The sequence below is a fragment of the Leopardus geoffroyi genome, chromosome A2, assembly GCF_018350155.1.
Source record: "Leopardus geoffroyi isolate Oge1 chromosome A2, O.geoffroyi_Oge1_pat1.0, whole genome shotgun sequence".
NCBI classification, from domain to species: Eukaryota; Metazoa; Chordata; class Mammalia; order Carnivora; family Felidae; genus Leopardus; species Leopardus geoffroyi.
Window position 1 is genome coordinate 45,887,936 of NC_059331.1, and position 19,963 is coordinate 45,907,898.

Consider the following 19,963-nt stretch of genomic DNA (forward strand, 5'->3'; position numbering starts at 1 on the left):
GTTGTTGAATAGCTTTTGATTAGTGTATTTACCTTTATGAATACAACTATATACACAAGATTTCATTTTTAAAACCATATTATGTGTAGACATCTATTGATAGTTTACATAAAGAAATTATTGTCTGTTCGCTTACATGATTTATAATTTAATTGTATTATAAATGTAATCTGACATACAATGAAAGGTAAAAGTTCTCCAAGTCACACTTTTATTATATTTTTTAAATTCAATTGCTTTAAACTCAAAAAAGAATGGAAGAAAGAAAGAAAGAAAGAAAGAAAGAAAGAAAGAAAGAAAGAAAGGTCACCCATTTCTCCTAGTCCCTACCCCATACTTCTGGCAACCACCAATCTATTCTCTGTATCTATGAACCTGGTATTTTTTATTATTTTATGGGTTTTCCCACTATCCAAAGTAGACCGTTCCTTTTGAAAACTGTCATAAACCAAAATGGCTTAAAGCAAAAAAGCAATTACCATTAATTTATATGGCAAATATTTTTGACATTCGCAGACCCAAAAAACAAACTCGCATAGGTTTTTCTGATACCTTAGGACACATCTTGCTAACAGATGCACAAAATAAATTGAGATAAAACACAGATGCTCACAGACACAGTTCAAACCTAGGCAGCTTGATGCTGAGAATCCGAGTATAGTTCCCAGGGAAGCAGTTTGGTGGAACCATGCGGGCTGCTTGGGGTGTGCACTGCTCCTAAAAGCACTCACTGCAATACAAATGCTGAATGCTATTTTTGCTTTTTGCCTTTTTTCACAAAAGTGTGAATCTGCCTTGGATTCCTTCATTTAGTGAAAACTACTAATGGAAGTCTTTCAAAAAAGCAGTGGTAGGTACAATGCAAACTTTTCCTAGTGGGGAATACCTGTGTTTATTTTTAGATTCCACATACAAGAGAGATCATCCAGTATTTGTCTTTCTCTGACTTAACTTCACTTAACATAATATCCTCGAAGTCCACCCATGTTGTCGCAAACACCAAGATTTTATTTTTTTATGGCTGAATAATACTTCATTGTGTATATATACACCACAGTCTCTTTATCATTTATGGATGGACACAGATTGTTTCCATATCTTGGCTGTTATAAATAATGCTGCAGTGAATATGGGGATGCATATGTCTTACACAATCTTGCTATAAACCCCAGCCATGGTACCACGAACCACATCTAGAAGGGAACTCAAAACCCAGAGCTTCTCCCTAGATAGCAAAGGGTTTGAACCCTACACCAAGCATCCCAACCTTTGAGACATATACTTGAGACACAAACCCCCAATACTTCTAACATTGAAAACTAATGGCTCATATTCTGAGACTCAAAATACTGAAGGAATCTGAGAGAAACAGTTCTGAAAGGTCTCTTGTGCTTAGACTGATCTACCCCAGGGCCCAGCTCAGAAGCAGCTGATTGCACCTAGACGTAAAGTGAAATTTCACCTGCTTATAGTAAAGTGTTGGCCTGAGGGGCAAGCATGTAATTAAACACACACATTTAGGAGCCTATGGGAGCACTCTGCAGGTTGGACACTTGTGAGGCGCCATCTTCCTACTGTCTCTTTACCGTGTTCCCAAGCAGCAGTATTTCCCAAAAGGGAGCTTGTACACGCATCTGGTGGCCCCATTTTTGCAGCTGCCACCGGGAGACATCTGTACATTACCTGGCTCTGGTGGCCAGTGGGGCTTACATCTGTGGGTCCCTCAGGACTGCAACCAACAAAGAAAGAGTTTTTAAACAGCTACCACCCCCAGGGCACAGCAAGAGGCAACAAATTCGGGAGCTTGATCTTTCTGTTAAGGAGACCTATGAGCTCATCATCATGGCTACGGCCTGCCTATGGGCGGGTTTCTAATTAAACACACTGATAGGGCCTGACTGTACTGCTTCCCAGAGAACCTGGAGGGTGGAAACCATCTTTACACTAATCCTCTGCCACTCTCTAGAGTGCCAATGTCTCCTGGAAGGAAGCTTTACATGTGCCTGGTGCCCTGGTTTTTATAATTGGTGCCTTATTCTTTGTGGCTGCTGCCTCGGAGACATCCCGGAGCACCTGGCCCTGGTGGCTGGGGAGGCTTGCATTCCTGGGTTCCATGGGACTGTGGTGAACAGAGAGATGGTCCCTGGAAGGCTACCACCCTGAGAACTGCACAGACAGAAAACCGAGGCATATCCCTCAGCCTTTCTGTGATGGAGGCCTCTTTGCTTGTCCCAGAGTTATGGCTAAAGGACAGCCTTCAGGTTTGGCATACCTTTGTGGTTTACGGAGCTGCTCTCAAAGAACAGGTTGTGAACACCATCTTGGTTCTCTTCTTCTGCCTTGCTCCAGCTCACTGGTATTACCCAGAAAAGATATTATACACTTATCTGGAGCCCTGATTTTTGTGGACTACCACCCACGAAATACCTCCAGATTGCCTGCCTCTGGTAGCCAACAGGGCTTATGCTTATGATCTCATAGGACTGTATATATTTTCATACTTTTAAAACTTGTTGCCTGAGGATATGGCTTGCCTGATTCTAGGTGCAGAGATCCTCCCTTTTGGGATGCTGACAGGTCTTGGACATCCTTAACTACTAGGGACTATTAAAAATATATTAGGCTACTTGGACACGCACAAAGTTTTGAGAGACAACCAAGAGCTGAGGCAGCGCTGAATGACAAGATTCATCTCTTACATGAGGCCACTCCCTCAAGGCTGGGTGAGGAAGTATTATTTCAAATCTCCATTTTACAGGAGAGGAAACTTCAGAGCTATGATAACTTTTCTAGAGTAACATTGCCAGAACGTGGCAAAGCTGGTTTTAAACCCACAGAGTGGCTACAGAATTCACACCTTTAGCTTTAAACTTTATAAGTTCAACAGCTAATACTGCTTCAATTGCTCATCTCATGACCAAGTATAAAATGTATTCCTCCCTCCTTCAGCCCTGTCTCAAAGCGTATTAATCATGTTCTACCTATGCTAATGAGGGACAGCCTTATCCAGGTGAGTCAGGGGTAAAGTAGTTAGCCAGTTTCTGTGTGACAGTTTCTGCTTGAATTTTAACTTTCTCACTCCTAGAAGGACAAATCTGAACAAATATACCAGCCAAACCTTCACTACTTTGCAACTAATGCATGATCACCCCTCACTTATAATGGCAACCATTACTCTACTTATTTCACTTAAAAAAAAAAAAAAAAAAAGCCGACTGAAGTATATACCATCTACCTTCTATATTCTATGCAAACAATTAAATGGTAACCATTACCAGATTTGGTATTGTAAATGTATTTTGCATAATTTTTTTGAACTTTTTTTTAATGTTTATTTATTTTTGAGAGAGACAGACAGACAGAGGGCAAGCAGGGAAGGGGTGGAGAGAGAGGGAGACACAGAATCTGAAGCAGGCTCTAGGCTCTGAGCTGTCAGCACAGAGCCCGATGCGGGGCTCAAACTCATGAACCATGAGATCATGACCTGAGTGGAAGTCGGACGTTTAACCGAGTGAGCCACCCAGGTGCCCCATATTTTGCATAATTACTAACTGAGAAGAAAATGGCCCATTGCTTCCCTTATTAATAGGGCTGGTTCATGTACATGGTTTAGTTGGGCATTTCTGTTTGGTATGATACAGGCATCAGAGAAAGAGGTGAAACTTGGCTGTTCCAAAGAAACAGAGGTTCCATCCAGACAATGCCAGAAGTTACTCAAGAGGTACCCACCCAGTAACTGAGCACAGGCATTTCTGTCATGAGGACACAGAGAAAGCCCATTCCTTTATAATGGATATTAGAGACTTTAGCCTGAGGCCACTGTAAATCCATCCTAAGAAACCTCCAGAGAAAAAGCTTTATTCAGTCTCAAATTACCAAATGGACCAGAAGTTTTTATTCCCCTTACCCTGTCTCAGTGGAAGTGTGAAATGCTTCTAGTATAGTACAGAGGCAGCTGAATATGCTAAAACTTTCTATTGTGAGTGGAGAACCAACTCCCTCCATTAAAAATCTTATAAAATACACATATGTCATTCAGTTATCTTCACCTACCGGTTATATTAAGTAAACTAAGTCATTCTTATTACAGATCCCAGCAATCTATACCAAATGGTTATTTATGTGAAGTTCAAGAGCCCCTCTAAATTTTGGCAAATATACCTTGACTAGGTGAAACCTACTGATCAGAGTAGAATTTACAAATGGAAAGCCCATGAGCAGGATGTAGCCCAAAGACAGGCAAGAGTTCTACAGAGCTTTTAAATCGTTGAATTAGCTACCATTTTGACACTCTTTTTAAATGAAGTATTACATATGCAGTTCTGAATCCCCAGTATCTCTTGGTAAAACCAGATCCACATCTCACAAGATGGCAATCTAATAGTACTAAATAGCAGCTGCCCACTTCAAACAGGGCATGTTTTATCCAATTTGGCACAGTTGGCACTGGGCTATTTTACTCACTTATCAGCTAGCCTTGTGTAGATATCTTGGTTTGTGATTGCCATAGTTAAGATTCTGGCAGTCCCATGAGCCAAACCAGAAGAAAAGCAGCACAGGACTATCACTTAATACAATCTATATTTGTGTTAGTGTGCTACTTGTTATATTTGTATCTTTCACAGCCCAGTGCCTTTTACAGAGTAGGTGTCATACATATTAGTTGAATAAATGAATAATTTAATTTGAGGACTGCTGCTCATGTTCTGTTAAAACTTATCCTCTCTTGTTTTAAACACAATACTTTTTTTTTTTTTTTTTTTTAAATACAGGCTGAGTTCTCATTAGCTCTTTTAGCAATTATAAACTTTCTGTGGAAGCCTCCCCACTCTTCTACTACCCTGAAAATAAAACACTGGAATGACGTCTTTTTTTTTTTTTTGTAGAAGCTGATTTTAATTATTTTATTTTATTTTTTATTTTTTTAAATATGAAATTTATTGTCAAATTACTTTCCATACAACACCCAGTGCTCATCCCAACAGGTACACTCCTCAATGCCCATCACCCACCCTCCCCTCCCTCCCATCCCCCATCAACCCTCAGTTGTTCTCAGTTTTTAAGAGTCTCTTATGGTTTGGCTCCCTCCCTCTCTAACCTCTTTTTTGTTTATATACACAATGGAATACTATGTGGCAATGAGAAAGAATGAAATATGGCCTTTTGTAGCAATGTGGATGGAACTAGAGGGTGTTATGCTAAGTGAAATAAGTCATACAGAGAAAGACAGATACCATATATTTTCATTCTTATGTGGATCCTGAGAAACTTAACAGAAGACCATGGGGGAGAGGAAAGAAAAAAAAAAGAGGTTAGAGAGGGAATGACCTCTTATACTCTATGGGCACAAACTCAGGAATATCTATTCCTTCAAGCACCAGAAGGGAATGGTTCTAGTAATGAGATTTGAGTAGATGTCTCCAGTCTGGTTTAGGGGTTGATCCCAATGACCTGGTGATGAGCCATCTCTCAGAATTTGTGCTGCCCTTAGCCATAAGAGCATTTGGCCCAGCTGATTCAATTATCAGGAGAAGAAACCTAATGTGAAGACCATTACAGCCATCATACAACAATATATGTCAAAGATGCTGAATGAACGGTAAGAAAACAGTGGCAGAAATTGCCTGATGTGAAAGATATGGAGAGAGGCTGAAAAAAGAGAGATGGGGAATTAATACAGGAAGAGTCAAGCTAGATAATAATGGGTGACATTTTCTCTTCTAGCTGGTACTTTTAAAGAAATCTCTTTAGGATTTCCTAAAGGAGCAGACCCACTAACCTATTATGTTAATAGAAAATTCGAAATTACGAAGAAGTTTATCTCCATTTGGCTAATGTGAGGTTGTATGTGCTGGCTTGTTGCTGCTTATAACTCTAGGACCCACGGTGTTAGCTTTGACATTTAAGCTGTTTTCTCAGGCTCAGAGGCACAGAGGGATTTCTGCCTACTTAGCATCGCAAGGTATACATCTGTCCTCTCCTGCCACCTTTCCCTCCCGTTAAATTTGCACATCATAAGGAAATCACACAGATAAAGGGATTAAAATGCAATAATTTAGGTAAGGAGGAGGCATCAAAAACATTTGACCTGAGCAAGCTCTTTTTATCTATATAAGCATACCATTCATGGTGGAAGATTTGTAGTTTAAAATGCAGGTTAAAAATAAACACATATTTACTGCTTAATTTATACCCAGGGCATTACAAACCAACCTCAGCCCTTTGTGTTCCCAAGATCTGACCATGCTATGTTCTAGAAGCTTTTAGGAGATAGGTTTTAGGGTTTTACGTTCTAGAAGCTTTTAGGGTAGAGATACTCAAAACATTAAAAGATCATGCTTGCACTCAGGGAGTTTTACAATTTGTTAGTAACTTGGAACACGCCCAATGGAAACACTTAAAGAGCATTTCCAGGGCAATACATGAAGTACAAATGATGGAACGCTAATGTAGACCACCATGTATATATGCAACTTCTTAGGTTTAAGCCAGTACTATATGTTTTCTTATTCAAAAATAGAAAAAAAAATTTTTAAAAATTTTGTGCTTCTTCTCTGTGCCAGGCACTTGTACATATATTATGTCATGTAACCTATTCAAACACCCAAGGCATAAGTCTCCTTGCTTTTCCAGAGGAAAAAGCTATGGTTAGGAGAGGTAATTTGTCAAGGGTCATTGCAATAGCAAGAGCTAGGACCGAGTTCTTAGCTGCTCTCTGCAATCCCACTCCAGACTTCTTTGTGCCACATCACAGTTACATCCCAGGGCAGAGTTCCTCATTTTGAATGAATGGAATTAAATTCCTCAGAGGCAGAGAGACTGTCCAATAGGGGATATACAACCTGTTAATATAACCAATGCATCCTAATTTTGCTAGAACATTCCTGATTTTAGCTCCAAAATACCATATCCTGAGAAATAACTCAGTCTTGGTTTAAAATAGAAAATTGTGTGCACCAGGCAACCCCTCAGTCCCAGAAAAACTAGGATGATTGTTTATTCTACCTATGGTTTCTCCATATGTAGAGGGACACAGTCAACCCTAATATCTGCTTATTTAACGTCATTCCCCCATGAAGCCACCCAGCCCACCTCAGACCCTTGAGAGCCTCACTAATGCTAAGAGCCAAAATCAGTTCCTAGGATATAGTAGAAACTCAACAAATGTAGAAACTCAACAAATGTTTGCTAAATCAGTGTCCATGTTTGTCTGGTCTCCCAGGTCATAGGCCATAGTGCTTGGCATGTATGTAGTCAATGTGCAGAGATGTTTGCTGAATCAAATACAGATGAAATCAGTCCCTAACAAATGGCAAGAGCAATCTTAAATAGTTAAAGAAGACTCAGGGAAGTAGGGACGATCCATCTCTATGTCTTGGTGATGGTGGACGATGGTGGGTTGATTGTACATTTATGAATATCATGTCTCTCTTCTCTGGAAAATCAACTGGTGGAACTGCTTTTCCTCTCCTTGGGCCGCAGCCTCCCCAAATCACTGCTTGGCTGCCAACACCAGTTGAGCTTGCAAAGGACAAAAAACCAGTGTATGTGTCTTGATGACTATACTAGACAACATTTCTTATATCCCAGGGAACATGCTGGTACACATTATCTCATTTAATACCTGCAACATGATGCAGTTACTATCATTATTCTTATCCTGTAAGTAAGTGGAAGCCTCTAAAGGGGCTGAAAGCAGAGCCCAAGCTCTTGGGCACAGAGACATAGTACATCTTTAGTTACCATGCACTCGATGGATATACCATGTCTAATAATATGGTATCTCACTGATTTCAGATGTCTTTAGAGTGCCTTGATGATAACAAGAATGTTATTTTCTGGTCATTGAGAGATGTTACACTGCAAAAGATTATGTAAACAGATATCTGTACAATTTAAGGCAGCTTAAGTTTGCTTGCTCTCTCTTCTGATTATTGCAACTTTGTGCTTAGATTCTGTAAATCTGAACTTATGCCAATACTGTAAGCGTTTTCCCTACAACTGTATCTGCAAGTACTCCCAACTTAAAAATGCTTCCCTTGAAAGTCTCAAAATACACCCTTCTGAAAAGAAATCTTACATATCTTTGTCAAATATTCTCCTTTTTTTTCTCTTACTGTTTCCTTTCCTTTTGTGTGAATTGGATGTTCTTAATCCAATGGATGGATGGATCGGATGTTCAAATATACCTAACTGAGGAATTCAATGAAAATGCAAATGTACATGAAGCAATACTCTCTGGGTATAATATTCTTAACTACTAATAATTACAGAGAATATCTTGGAATTAGCCAAGCCCTACAGGAAAATACTTCTTTAAGCACCTCTACTTTAATTTAATCTTGGAAATGAATAGAATCAAGGAATTTTAGCACTAGAGAGAATCCTAGAAAAATCTAGTTTGGTGGTTTTCTAACTTCAGTCTACAGAGAGCTGGAAGCCTATTTAGTGAATGATTAGCCAACCTGGCCCCATTATCATCAAGGAACAGGGACAAATGAAGGTTGACTGGGAGTTCTGGCCATCTTAAAGGAGCACTGATGGCACTCACTGATACTGTGAGTTGGCCCACTCAGCACCCAGTCCAACCCCTTTCTCAAGATGGCTTCCTGTTCAACACAAGGCCTAGGTTCAGTCAAGCAACACATAGGTACAAGTCAGCTACATGAAAAGGCAGCCACAGGCTGGGGGTTGAAATCTGGCAAGAACTAAGGCAGCATCTAAGAGAGGGCTGTATAGAGTTTCTAGATTCCAAACCATGGTGTGGTAGGTATTAAGTGATGGACAACAGTGACAATGGTGCTTCCTTCTACTAGAATAGGTGCATGGTGGTAGGGCATGTTCTCTAGCTGCTTTGTTCTTGGTTATGCAACATGCATGCCCGTCCTTCCAGCTCTTCCAGAGGCTCAAAGACTAACTAGTACTTTTTAATACTACCCAAACTATCTAAAGTAGATTTGGTTGTTGTAACCAAGAACCCAGACAAATTTGCTTTTATGTCTTCATGTGGTATTTCCTCAAGATCTAATTTAACTAAAGAATTCTGAGGGGAATAAAATGTATGAAAACCACACATTTTATCAGCAACCTCATTTTCCACATAAAGAAATTACACATAAAGAAATGGTACCTAATAGGTAATAGATACCTTTACCTATTAATGGTAAAGCTTAGACTAGAATCCATTCTCTCTATAAGCTCACTAAGTGATCTTCCAGGAAGTGACCATGACCCATCCTAGGCAAACTATATCCCATATGATTGCTCAGCCCTTCAGAATCAACTAGGTGGCCCATGCTGGCCCTTCATACATACCTGTCCAAAAGTTCCAGTGTTACAAATTGAAATTTCATTGCTTTTTACATTTCAATGATTTTCAAATCCCTTGCTATGGACTTTCAACTCTTATTTTGTGAATGTCATTGTTATTCTAACAAAATCTGAGTAGTGTTCCTCATATTCTTACTTTCTGAAATATTAAGATATTTGGAGACAGTTTCTGGGATACTATTTCAGTCTGGTTTTTTTTTAATTTAAAACAATTTTCCCAATAGGTGTGTTTATGTCAATATGATGAAATGATATAAGCCTTTCAGATTATACTATTATAGCATAGATAGGATTGGACACTATGGATTATACTATAGCTAAGAGCAAGAGCTTTGGTGTTTGGGGCAAGAAATCTACCTTTGTTAATATCGCAATTACTTTACAAAAACAAGAGTGATAATCATACCTCCCTATCTCGTGGTATTGTTGTAAGAATTACATGAAATTCATGCAAAAATTGTACCATGTAGCTACATTTGTGGTGAGAATAGCATAATGCATAGAGTTGTTGAATTACTATGTTGTACATCTGAAATTAATATAACATTGCATGTTAACAATACTTCAATAAAAAAATAATAAAACCAGCCTAGCATAAAATACCTGTTTAATAAGAATTAGCTGCTATATTTATTATTATTATTGTTTCCTGGCTTCCAATGCCAGACTCTTTAGAGGCATCAAGAGAAACTTTTCGGTAGGACATTTAGCCAATGTCTCAAAGTCTACTGGTACCCTGTTTTCTGCCCAGAAATGAGGGGGATGGTAGCAAGTACAGGTGGTCAGTGTACTCTACATTACACACCACTCACATCATAACGGCTGTCACAATCTGTGGGACCTTCATTCTGGAAACCCATCTCTCAGAGAGCATTTCCCTATCATACCATCATGAAAACATGGTCTACATCATAGCTTGCAAATTACTTCCTTGAATAGTCAATTTGATCCAGAAAACAACTCTATGAGGAGGCAAGTAAAGGAGGCAAAGTAAAATGTCTTTACTCCGAATTTTCAGGGAGTACATTAAAGAGAAGGGGCAGCCGATGGCACACTGAGAGGCACATGGGTAGGCAATGGTACACTCATATCTTCTGACTTTGGTCCGGGACTCTGTACAGATTTGTACACATATAATGCATGAATCACATATATGAATAGCCAATGTTGAATCAATTTATTAATCAGAGGTTGCACATTCAAAATCATACAGCTAGGTAGCATAAGTGTGTAAATCAAGCTGGGTATAAGGCAAATAGGCAGGGTGTGACTGAATCATCTAAAATTCCTTACCTCCCTAAAGGCATTTACCTTCAAGAGTTTTTACTGTGCAAGCCAACTGGTACACTAACACACTGTTGGTAGGAATGAAAAATGGTACCAACTGCTTTGGAAAGCAGTTTGGCAGTTTCTTGAGAAGTAAAACATATACCTACCATATGATCCAGTCATTTCATGCTTGGATATTTACCCAAGAGAAATAAAAGCAAATATCGAGTCAAAGACTTGAACACAAATACCCAAAGCAGCTTTATATGTAATAGACAAGATCTGGAAACAGCCCACATGGCCATAAATGGTGAATGAATAAACATATGGTGATAAAGATATACAATGGAGTTCTAGTTAGAAATAAAAAACAATTAGTATGCACAACAACATGGATGAATCTCTAACAATCATGCTGAATGAAAGAAATTCTAAAAAATACATATTAATCTATAATTACAGAAAGCAGGAAAGTTTACTGAGTCTAATGATGGACAGAAAAGAAAAGGGCATGGCAGGTAAGAAGGAATTAAGTACAAAAAGGCACATAAAACCCCTTAAGGATCATGGATATGTTCATTATTTTTATTGCAATGATGGTTTCACAGCTATATACAATCAAAATTGCATATTTTGTAGTATGTGTAGATATGTGTAATTTATTCTATAGCAATTATAAAAGTTTACTGCAGCAGCTATAACAGAGTACTTCAAAGTGAGAAGCTTAAACAACAGATATTTCTCACTGTCTTGAAAACTAAGTTGGAGATCAAGGTGTCTAAGGGCTGGTTCCTTCTGAGGGCCATGAGGAAGAATCTGCTCCATGCCTCTCTGCTAGCTTCTGGCAGTGGACCAGCAATCTTAGGTTTGGTCCTTGCTTTGTAGAGCTTCACCCTGATTTCTGCCTGTGTTTTCACATGGTGTTCTCCCTTCAGATGTATGTCTGTGTTCTAAATTTCCCCTTTTTTATAAAGATACCTGTTATATTAGATTAGGGCCCACCCTACTCCAGTAGGACTCAATTAATTACATCTGCAAAGACCCCATTTCCAAATAAAGTCACATTGTGAAGTACTGGGGCTAAGACTTCATCATATGAATTTGTGGGAGACACAATTCAACTCATACTGGCAATTACACTTAAATAAAACTATTTATGAAAAAAAAAAAACCTACCAAAACAATTAAGCCCAAGTTCAATGGTCAATTTCATGTAATAGTTGAATATTTTTCTTTCTTTTTTCTAAAATTAAGTCATCTCTTGGGATGCCTGGGTGGCTCAGTCGGTTAAGGATCCGACTTGAGCTCAGGTTATTATCTCACTGCTTATGACTTCGAGCCCTGCATAGGGCTCTGTGCTGACAGCTCGGAGCCTGGAGCCTGCAGCCTGCTTCAGATTTTGTGTCTTCCTTTCTCTCTGCCTCTCTCCTGCTCGTACTCTCTCTCTCTCTCTCTCTCTCTCTCTCAAAAATAAACATTAAAAAAAATTAAAAAGAACAAATATAAATTTCTTATAGCAACCCACCAGACTCTTTTTTTTTTTAATGTTTATTTATTTTTAAAAGAGAGAGAGACAAGGTACTAACAGGGGAGGGGTAGAGAGAGAGGAAGACACAGAATCTGAAGCAGGCTTGAGGCTCTGAGCTCCAAGCCATCAGCACAGACCCCCATGTGGGGCTCAAACTACAAACTGTGAGATCATGACCTGAGCCAAAGTCAGACGCTTAACCGACTGAGCCACACAGGTGCCCCAACCCACAAGACTCTTGAGAATATATCCACAAACTTCTGGAAGGTCTGAGGATCCCAGGGAAGGTTACACAAATATTAGAGAAAGATTCCTGATCTGAAAATCAAGAGAACTAGATTTTAGGCTTGGTTCTCCTATTAACAGGCAGTATGACCTTGAGTAAAGGTTTAAATCTATGCAAATTTCCCAGATACTTTCAAGTACATGGAAGTGTTAGTGTTTTTGAGACTTGGATTTGCTCATCTGTAAAATGAAAGAGTTGAGTCAGATTATCTCTAAGGTTTTTTCAGTCCTCAACTCTGATGGTACTTGCTAAATTGAATTGCAATATGGACTTGCTTCTAGTGATTAGCATAAGTCACCATTTAGATATCACATATCTTTCTGCAGCTTTTCTTTCTCTGAAAGTCACAAAACTCAAAAGCTAAGTCCCTTTTCCAAAAGACAGCGTGCATTCAGTGCAAGGTTTTGGGCAGGGACAGAGTCAAGGGCACAATGTGAATCAAATTTAAGAGAATAAGGATTCCAACAGATGATCAGTCTGGTAGATGGGTACTTAGTTATCCATGAAAATGGAATTTGGGCAATGCTTCACTTAGAAGAGACTGTTAACATGCTCAGAGATAAAAAAAAAAGTGTGAGCGTCTCCATTATAAAAATAAAATGAAATGAGGGCAGAATGCAGACAAACCTGACAGAGGAAGGTGTTAGATGAAATGCAGGGAAAATTCTGTGAGCTTCAGTGTTTCTGCAGAACGTATATAAATCAGTTGTATCTACTCTACCTGCCAATCTTTGTTTTATAGCCTGTTAGGCCCCTAGGACCAAAAGTAAATGTGGATATTAAATTTATGATAATAGGGGCACTGAATTCCAGTGCACTAGTCTCTAAGCATTTTCTTATGAGGAAAGATTCTGAACTACCTTAAAGTTTTATGATTACTGAAAGAAAAAGGGTATTACTGAGAGAAAAAGGAGTAAGCTGCTGATGGCGCAGCTAATGGTCTTCCTCTCCCTCCTTGAGGTCTCTGGGAACTTTAGGAAGGTAATGTGTGATGGTATTCAGGTTGGCAATCACCCAGGGACAGTTTTAAAAGGAAGTGATCATTGGAAAGCCCCGCCGGGTAGTTGTTTCAAGTATATTTTGTTTGCTATAATGATAGCCTCTTACTTGCCATATGACTCTGATCCAGTCATTTCCTTCTGCCTACCTTATCAGACTTATGATTAGGATGAAGGAAGATGAGAGCCACAGAGGAGAGATAGGCATATTTCTTACACATGTACCTGTATTTTTACTATAGATCATAATACATCACAAGATTTCCTCCTCTCCCTTTCAGGCATACACATGGTCTACATTTCCCATGTTCCCTTGCTCTTAAATGCAGCTATTTCTCTGAGTTCTTGCCAGTAAAATGTGGATGGAGGCAATGTAAGCCATTTCCTAGCCTAGTCCATAAAATTTTCCCATTTGGTCCCTTCTTTCTCTTTCCCCAGCCTCTGTGTGAATGGAAAGAAAGTCTGGAAATAGAGGAGGAAGAACCAACAGATGGAAGCAGCCATGGCCCTGAATGATCATGAGGAGTCCACCCAGCCAGGAACACACTCCTTTACATGAGTGCAAAATAAACTTGCCATATTTAAACCACCAGGGTTCTGGGGCGCCTGGGTGGCGCAGTCGGTTAAGCGTCCGACTTCAGCCAGGTCACGATCTCGCGGTCCGGGAGTTCGAGCCCCGCGCCAGGCTCTGGGCTGATGGCTCAGAGCCTGGAGCCTGCTTCCGATTCTGTGTCTCCCCCTCTCTCTGCCCCTCCCCCGTTCATGCTCTGTCTCTCTCTGTCCCAAAAATAAATAAACGTTGAAAAAAAAAAAATTTAAACCACCAGGGTTCTTTGGTTGATTTGTTCCAGCAGCTAGCATTCTAGTAACTAATTCGTTAATATCTAGTGAATGCTTGCTATATGCTGGGTGCATACCGATCTCTTTAATTCTCACAAACCCCTTGGTATAGATATGTTACAAACACAGAATTTAACTTGTTAAAATTCACACAGCTGTGTCAAGCTGGCATATAAACCTCAGAAGCACGAATCAAGGGCCCTAGCTCATTACCATTGTACTGTACTGCCTATCTCAACATAAGAAACATTACTTAGTACCCAGTACAAAGTACTTAATTTATGTTAGCTATTATTATACAGAGAAAAGAGAAATCAAAATGGAGAGCAAATAATTGAAAAGAAAGAAACTTGACTCTAAAATTTTATCAACTAAAAACTTTATAAGAGCAAAAAACCCAAATGACCTTTTATTTTGTATTAAGGTCTGCCTGTCTAACTATAAATAGTAAGAAAAATAGAAAAAATTGAATGTTAAATTGCTAATCCAAACTATTGTTTATGTATCTATAGTTCAATAACTAAAATAGACATTTCCTACATGTATGTTTACTATAATGTGTTATAGCAAATAATTGATAAAGCTCTTATTTCTCACCAACAGAAGATTGTGGAATTATATGGTCATTAAGCATTATAGTTTCAAAGACTTTAATGATATGAAGAAAATGCTTGTGATATAATGAGCTCCAATCACATAAAGACATTCATTTATTTAATTTATTAAATTCAGTGATTGAAAAATGTTTAATGAGTACTTAATACATGCTGAATGCTGGGCTAGGAGTTAGCCATCTGGTCTCTGCCTTCAAACAGTATACAGTCTAGCTTTCTAGTGTAGGCTCTGTCAGCAGACTGGCAGAGCTCTTTCTAGAGGTTAGTTTCCTTATCTATAAAATAAGGAGGTTGAATTAGATAATTGTAATGGGCTCTATAGCAATTAAGTTCTACAAGTGGAAACAGGATTCTTGATCTCATCCCTCTTACTGGTGCTAGAACATCATTTGTTGTATCTGCAAGGTTATAATTCAACTAAGATTGCAACAGTACCATATACTTCCTAATGTGAGTTCCATTTAGGACAAAGAACCATCTTGGTTTGCCTGGAATGAGCTGTTTCCTGAGATGTGAGACTTATAGGCCTATTTCCTAGATAGTCCCAGGCAAACTAAGATGACTGGTCATGTTAGTTCTATACCAAATTATTAGACTTAAATGCAAAAAAAAAAAAAAAAAAATTTACAGAAGCCTCAGTTTTGTGGTGTGTTGGAATGAAGAACAAAACTGGAAGAATAGGAATTATATATAGTAAACCTACTCAGTTGTCAAAAATTCTTAGGGAAACAACACATTTGGTATGAAATTTAACAATAATCACAGCAGTCACATAATTATGAGCTGTAGAGTCATCATTCTCTAAGAGCTTGGTGGTGTTTGTTTTAAAACTGTAATATTAACTCAGAGCCTTGACTCCAGCACTCTATTGATATTTCAATTAGAGAGAAACATATTTTCAACTTTTAAAAATTGTGGTTTTAAATGGCTTATTATTACTTTATTCTCAAAATACAGATGTTCTTTTAAAGATTATTCTAATATGATCACCATCTAAAGTCCCATCTTTCTTTTTTCCCCCTCATTTACCACATAGATCAGTGCAATTAGGCTAATACCAATTATAATGTTTCTTCAAACCAAAGCTAAAGAACCTCAAGGGGAGCTTGGGGGTAGCCCAGAGGGATCTGTAGGGTCCCAACATGGCCAGCTCCAGGGGCAAGAACTCCTCCTTATATCAGTAGAAGGATCTGGCTCTCTTGGGAACTCTTAGGCCCTTCTATCCATTTCTACTGTCCTCCAAAGCCTCCAAGGTCTTCTACAATGGCCCAAATAAATGAGTATTACAATAAGTCCTTTTCCACTAATAAATTTAGAACCCCAGGACTGGGTGAGCTCACTAGGAGTAATCCAGACATTCTTCTAAAAAATAAACAAGTGAGTTTGGTTTAGTTATCCTGGGCCATTGAGTAGCTGCTTCCTCTTCATTCATCCCTACAGGTAAAGAGTCACAAAATGACAGTTTCTAAAATTTGGACCAGTTAGCCATCCAGGCAATTTATTAAATTTTCCAACCAGTAGACCAAATTTCAGATTTCTTGGTAATTGCTCTGCCTACATTTGTCCTCTTCTGTCCCACAGCAATCTTCCCCAAACCAAACAATCTCTGTCCTCCTGCCCAAGTCCCCTTCCCATTTCTTCCTACTGACAATTCTCCTTCTGCCTGGAGCCAAGTAACTGCACTGGTCAAGTAGAAACTGGCAGAGCTTCCATTCTTACTCTTGCCTTGGGGAAGAGGGAAATACGTTTAAATAAAAGATACTGTTTTTAAAAGAAATGAATTGAAGAGTTGAGAGACAATCTGTTTCTCTCATTGGAAGTGCTAATGCCTTTAAGATATTCTGTCACCTGTGTGACAGTTTTGTGAATTAATTATCCCATCTGTCTGAACTGATGTTTGGCTTTCGTCTTCACTACCTGGATAATAATGCCTACTGCTTCCATTTGCTGACTGCTTACTATATACCAAGAACTGCACCAAGAAATCTTTGTGCTTACACTTTCTCATCAGCACAACCCTTTGGGACAGGTACTGTTATTAACCCCACTTTATAGCCAAGGAAACTAAGGCTTAGAGAGGTAAAGTGACTTGCTCCCAGAGGGACACATCTCATAAATTGCAGTGTTGGGATTTAAAGCAATGTTGGCCTCACACACTCATGCCTGAATTGGTTTCTTCTTAGCTGGGCTTCATACCATTCTCATGAAGTCTCTTCCCAAACCTGGAGGCTGTTATCCATCCTGCCTCCCAGAAAGAATAATTCCCCATCATCATTAATCGCTTCAACTGCCCCCCTCCCATGACACATCTCTGTAAAGCCCCACAATGCAGGGTGCAGCATCAACTCCCCTCCTCTCCCAGAAAGACAGCTGGAAAACCTAAGGGAGACTCCCTAAGAAACCTGTGTTCTGTCTTTCCCTGATGATTCACCAGAGCCCTGCCTTCTTTCAGACAAACTCTAACCTGCATATAACCAGTATCAGAAGGGGGGAAAGAGACAAAAATGTGAATCTTAAGAAAGACTCAACTTGCCTGGAAAGTTCTTAAATCCTATTCACTTAGAGGCAGTACTCTCCCACCCTAGTTGCAATGAGACTTTTTGCATAGCTCTTCTATTCTTTACCTACCTTCTGCCCACAATCCTAATATCTTCTTTCCCTAAAGGTTCTAAGGCACACTGTGACCCACTGGAAACTACATGATAGTTTCAGGATAACATAAAGGGGATGGACATATAGGAGCATTGTATTTATCAGACATCTAGGAAAGACATCAAGAAATGCAATAAAGACCAAGATATACGATTATTATTAAATTTACACTATGTCTTCACGGAATTCAAAAGATAGATTCTGTAATAATGTGTCCTTCCAAATTCCCCACAAATTCTAAGCTTGAGCATGATGAGGAAATGTTACCACATTCGCACCCAAAGCTGTTCAGTAATGAGGGGTTAATAATTGCCTAGCTTAAAGCAGATTCCTCAGCGACAAGTACCAAAGGCTTTCCTCGAGCCTGGTTCTAAACCGGACTCGGGAAGTTGAGATTCAGGTTCACGTGCAGTTTCCAAAGACCCATTTCCACCTCTTGCTCTCAGACACCCCCCACTCCGAATACACTGCATTCCCAATCGGTTTCACACGTAACAAATCAAAAGGCTGTAATTAGAAAGTTTCAGAATCATTGTTTCTGGAGCCTCCTTAAATCGGAAGTGGCTTCACCATTCACTTAAGTGTCCGCAAATACTACTTCCCGCGACAAGGACACCAGCCAGTTGCACAGCCACCTAGGTAGGCAAACACACAGCCCAAGTAATCACCATGCATTTTAAGACGAAGGTCAGATTTCATACTTTAACTTGGCTCTCTCTCGGGTTGAATTTTGTCTGCTTCTCTGTCTCTGAGCCCAAGTTCTATGTTGCGCAGAGATTGGGCCCCATTGTACCTAACTGGTCTCCCAGCAAGTGCCTTTTTTTTTTCTTTTTTTTTCTTTTTTTGGTATTTCTTTTGCTAAGAAACGGCACTATGCTTTGCCTCCCTAACCCAGCCGCAGCCTGCCGTCCCTCAGACAAAATGCGGCGGCCCACTGCTCCCTGCAGCGGCCGCGGCGGCGGCGCAGGGCGGCCGGGCCACCCGAGACCGGTGGCGCTGCGCCTTTGTTGCGCGGGCTACAGATGGTGCCCCAGCAAGGGGCTGAGCCGGAGGCTGGAGGCCAGGAGGGGGAGGCTAGGAAGGGGGTCGGGCGGGAGGGGAGGAGACCGCGGAGCAGCCAATAGGCGTGCAGCCCATCAGCTGACCGCTTTTGCTTACACCAGGTGCACGCCGGCTGCGGGGAGCACAAAGCGGGGCGCACCGAGGGCGCCGGCAGCGAGCCGGAGAGCTAGGCGAGGCCCGTGCGCCCGCGCCTGCAGCGCCCTCCGCGTGGGGAGAGGGGCTGGTGGCGTTAGCCCAGGCGGCGGCACCCGCGCGGTGGCATCCCTAGTTGCCCCGGGCGCCTTCTTCGGGACCTGGCCTCTCTCTGCCTCGCCCTCTGCACCCCACTTCTCCTGCCCTCCTTCCCAATCCTGCCTGCTTCTGCCCCGACCCCCGAGAGTCGGATTGAGCCCAGGCCCGCGCAGCAGCTGTTGCTCGTGTCGTTGCCTCGCCTCCTGTCTTGGTGCTCTGCTGGGAGCCCCCCAAGGAGCCAGTACGCGCTGCGGGTCGGGAGGGAGGCGCCGCTCAGCCGGCAGTCCTCCTCCTCCTCCTCCTGCTGCCGCGGCGGGTCCGTGCGCACCCCACAACCCCGCCAGCCGGGCCTCGGGGTAAGTGCGCTCGCCTAGCCGGGCGGTGGCGGAAGGTTTGGGCGGCTGCAAAGGGCAAGTCGAGGCAAACTTGGCGGCGTGGCGGGTCCCACAGGGTATGGGGAACTGCGGGATAAGATCGCGGGCCTACGGGGGATCAGGGGGCGCGGCTCATGGAGCTGGAGAAAATGACCAAGTCGGGGAAATGGCAATCTAGTAACCCTTTTCGCACCTTCCCGCCAGCCCCCCTCCCCAAAATACCCCACAGGGATGGGGGAGAGTAATAGTTTGGAATGAAGGCGAGGCAGAAATGGGCAAAAGGCAGTGACAGGAGGCGAGCCCGCTGAATTTCAGGGACCAGCGCGGGGGAGGGTGTCGCCCGGCGATCCACAGGAAGGAGGACTGCTGGGATGTGAACGGGTAAGACAGCTGGGGCCGGAGAAGAGCGCGTAAAGGGGGTCTGGGGAGTTGGAAAGAGAAAGGAAGAGATGGGAAGGAAGGTGGCAGGTAGTGGGAAGAGCTAAGAGGAAGCATGTCTTGGTGGTGGCCTTGTTGTTAAAGAAAGGGGCAAGGGACACAATTCACAAAGCACTGAAGTGTAATGAAGCCCGAGCATTCGGAAGGACCTACCCAGTTGTCGGGCAGTATAATTGGGGGAAAGACCTTATCCTACAAATTTTGAGTCCAGAAGGGGTAGCAGCCTCAGGGGGCTTGTCAGGGATGCTAAAATGTCAGGGAACCTCGGTCCGTTCCAGGAACCAAATAGGTGCCGGGTTCCCGCTCGGCCGGGGTCAGAGCAAGGAAAGTTTGCCAGCGAG

General features: G+C 41.3%; 1 protein-coding gene across 6 annotated transcripts in view; it reads left to right on the forward strand.

Annotated features, from left to right (window-relative positions):
• The first annotated feature begins 18,604 nt into the window (after nucleotides 1–18,604).
• Nucleotides 18,605–19,963, forward strand: part of LRRN1 (leucine rich repeat neuronal 1) — a 37,990-nt gene continuing 36,631 nt past the window's right edge. For 4 of the 6 annotated variants that reach the window (XM_045493603.1, XM_045493604.1, XM_045493605.1 and 1 more), the window contains exon 1: nucleotides 18,690–19,166. The gene's annotated coding sequence lies outside the window, so the exon portion shown is untranslated. Of the gene's footprint in view, nucleotides 19,167–19,963 lie in introns of all 6 variants that reach the window. The other 2 variants (XR_006715990.1, XR_006715989.1) reach the window with 2 other exon arrangements.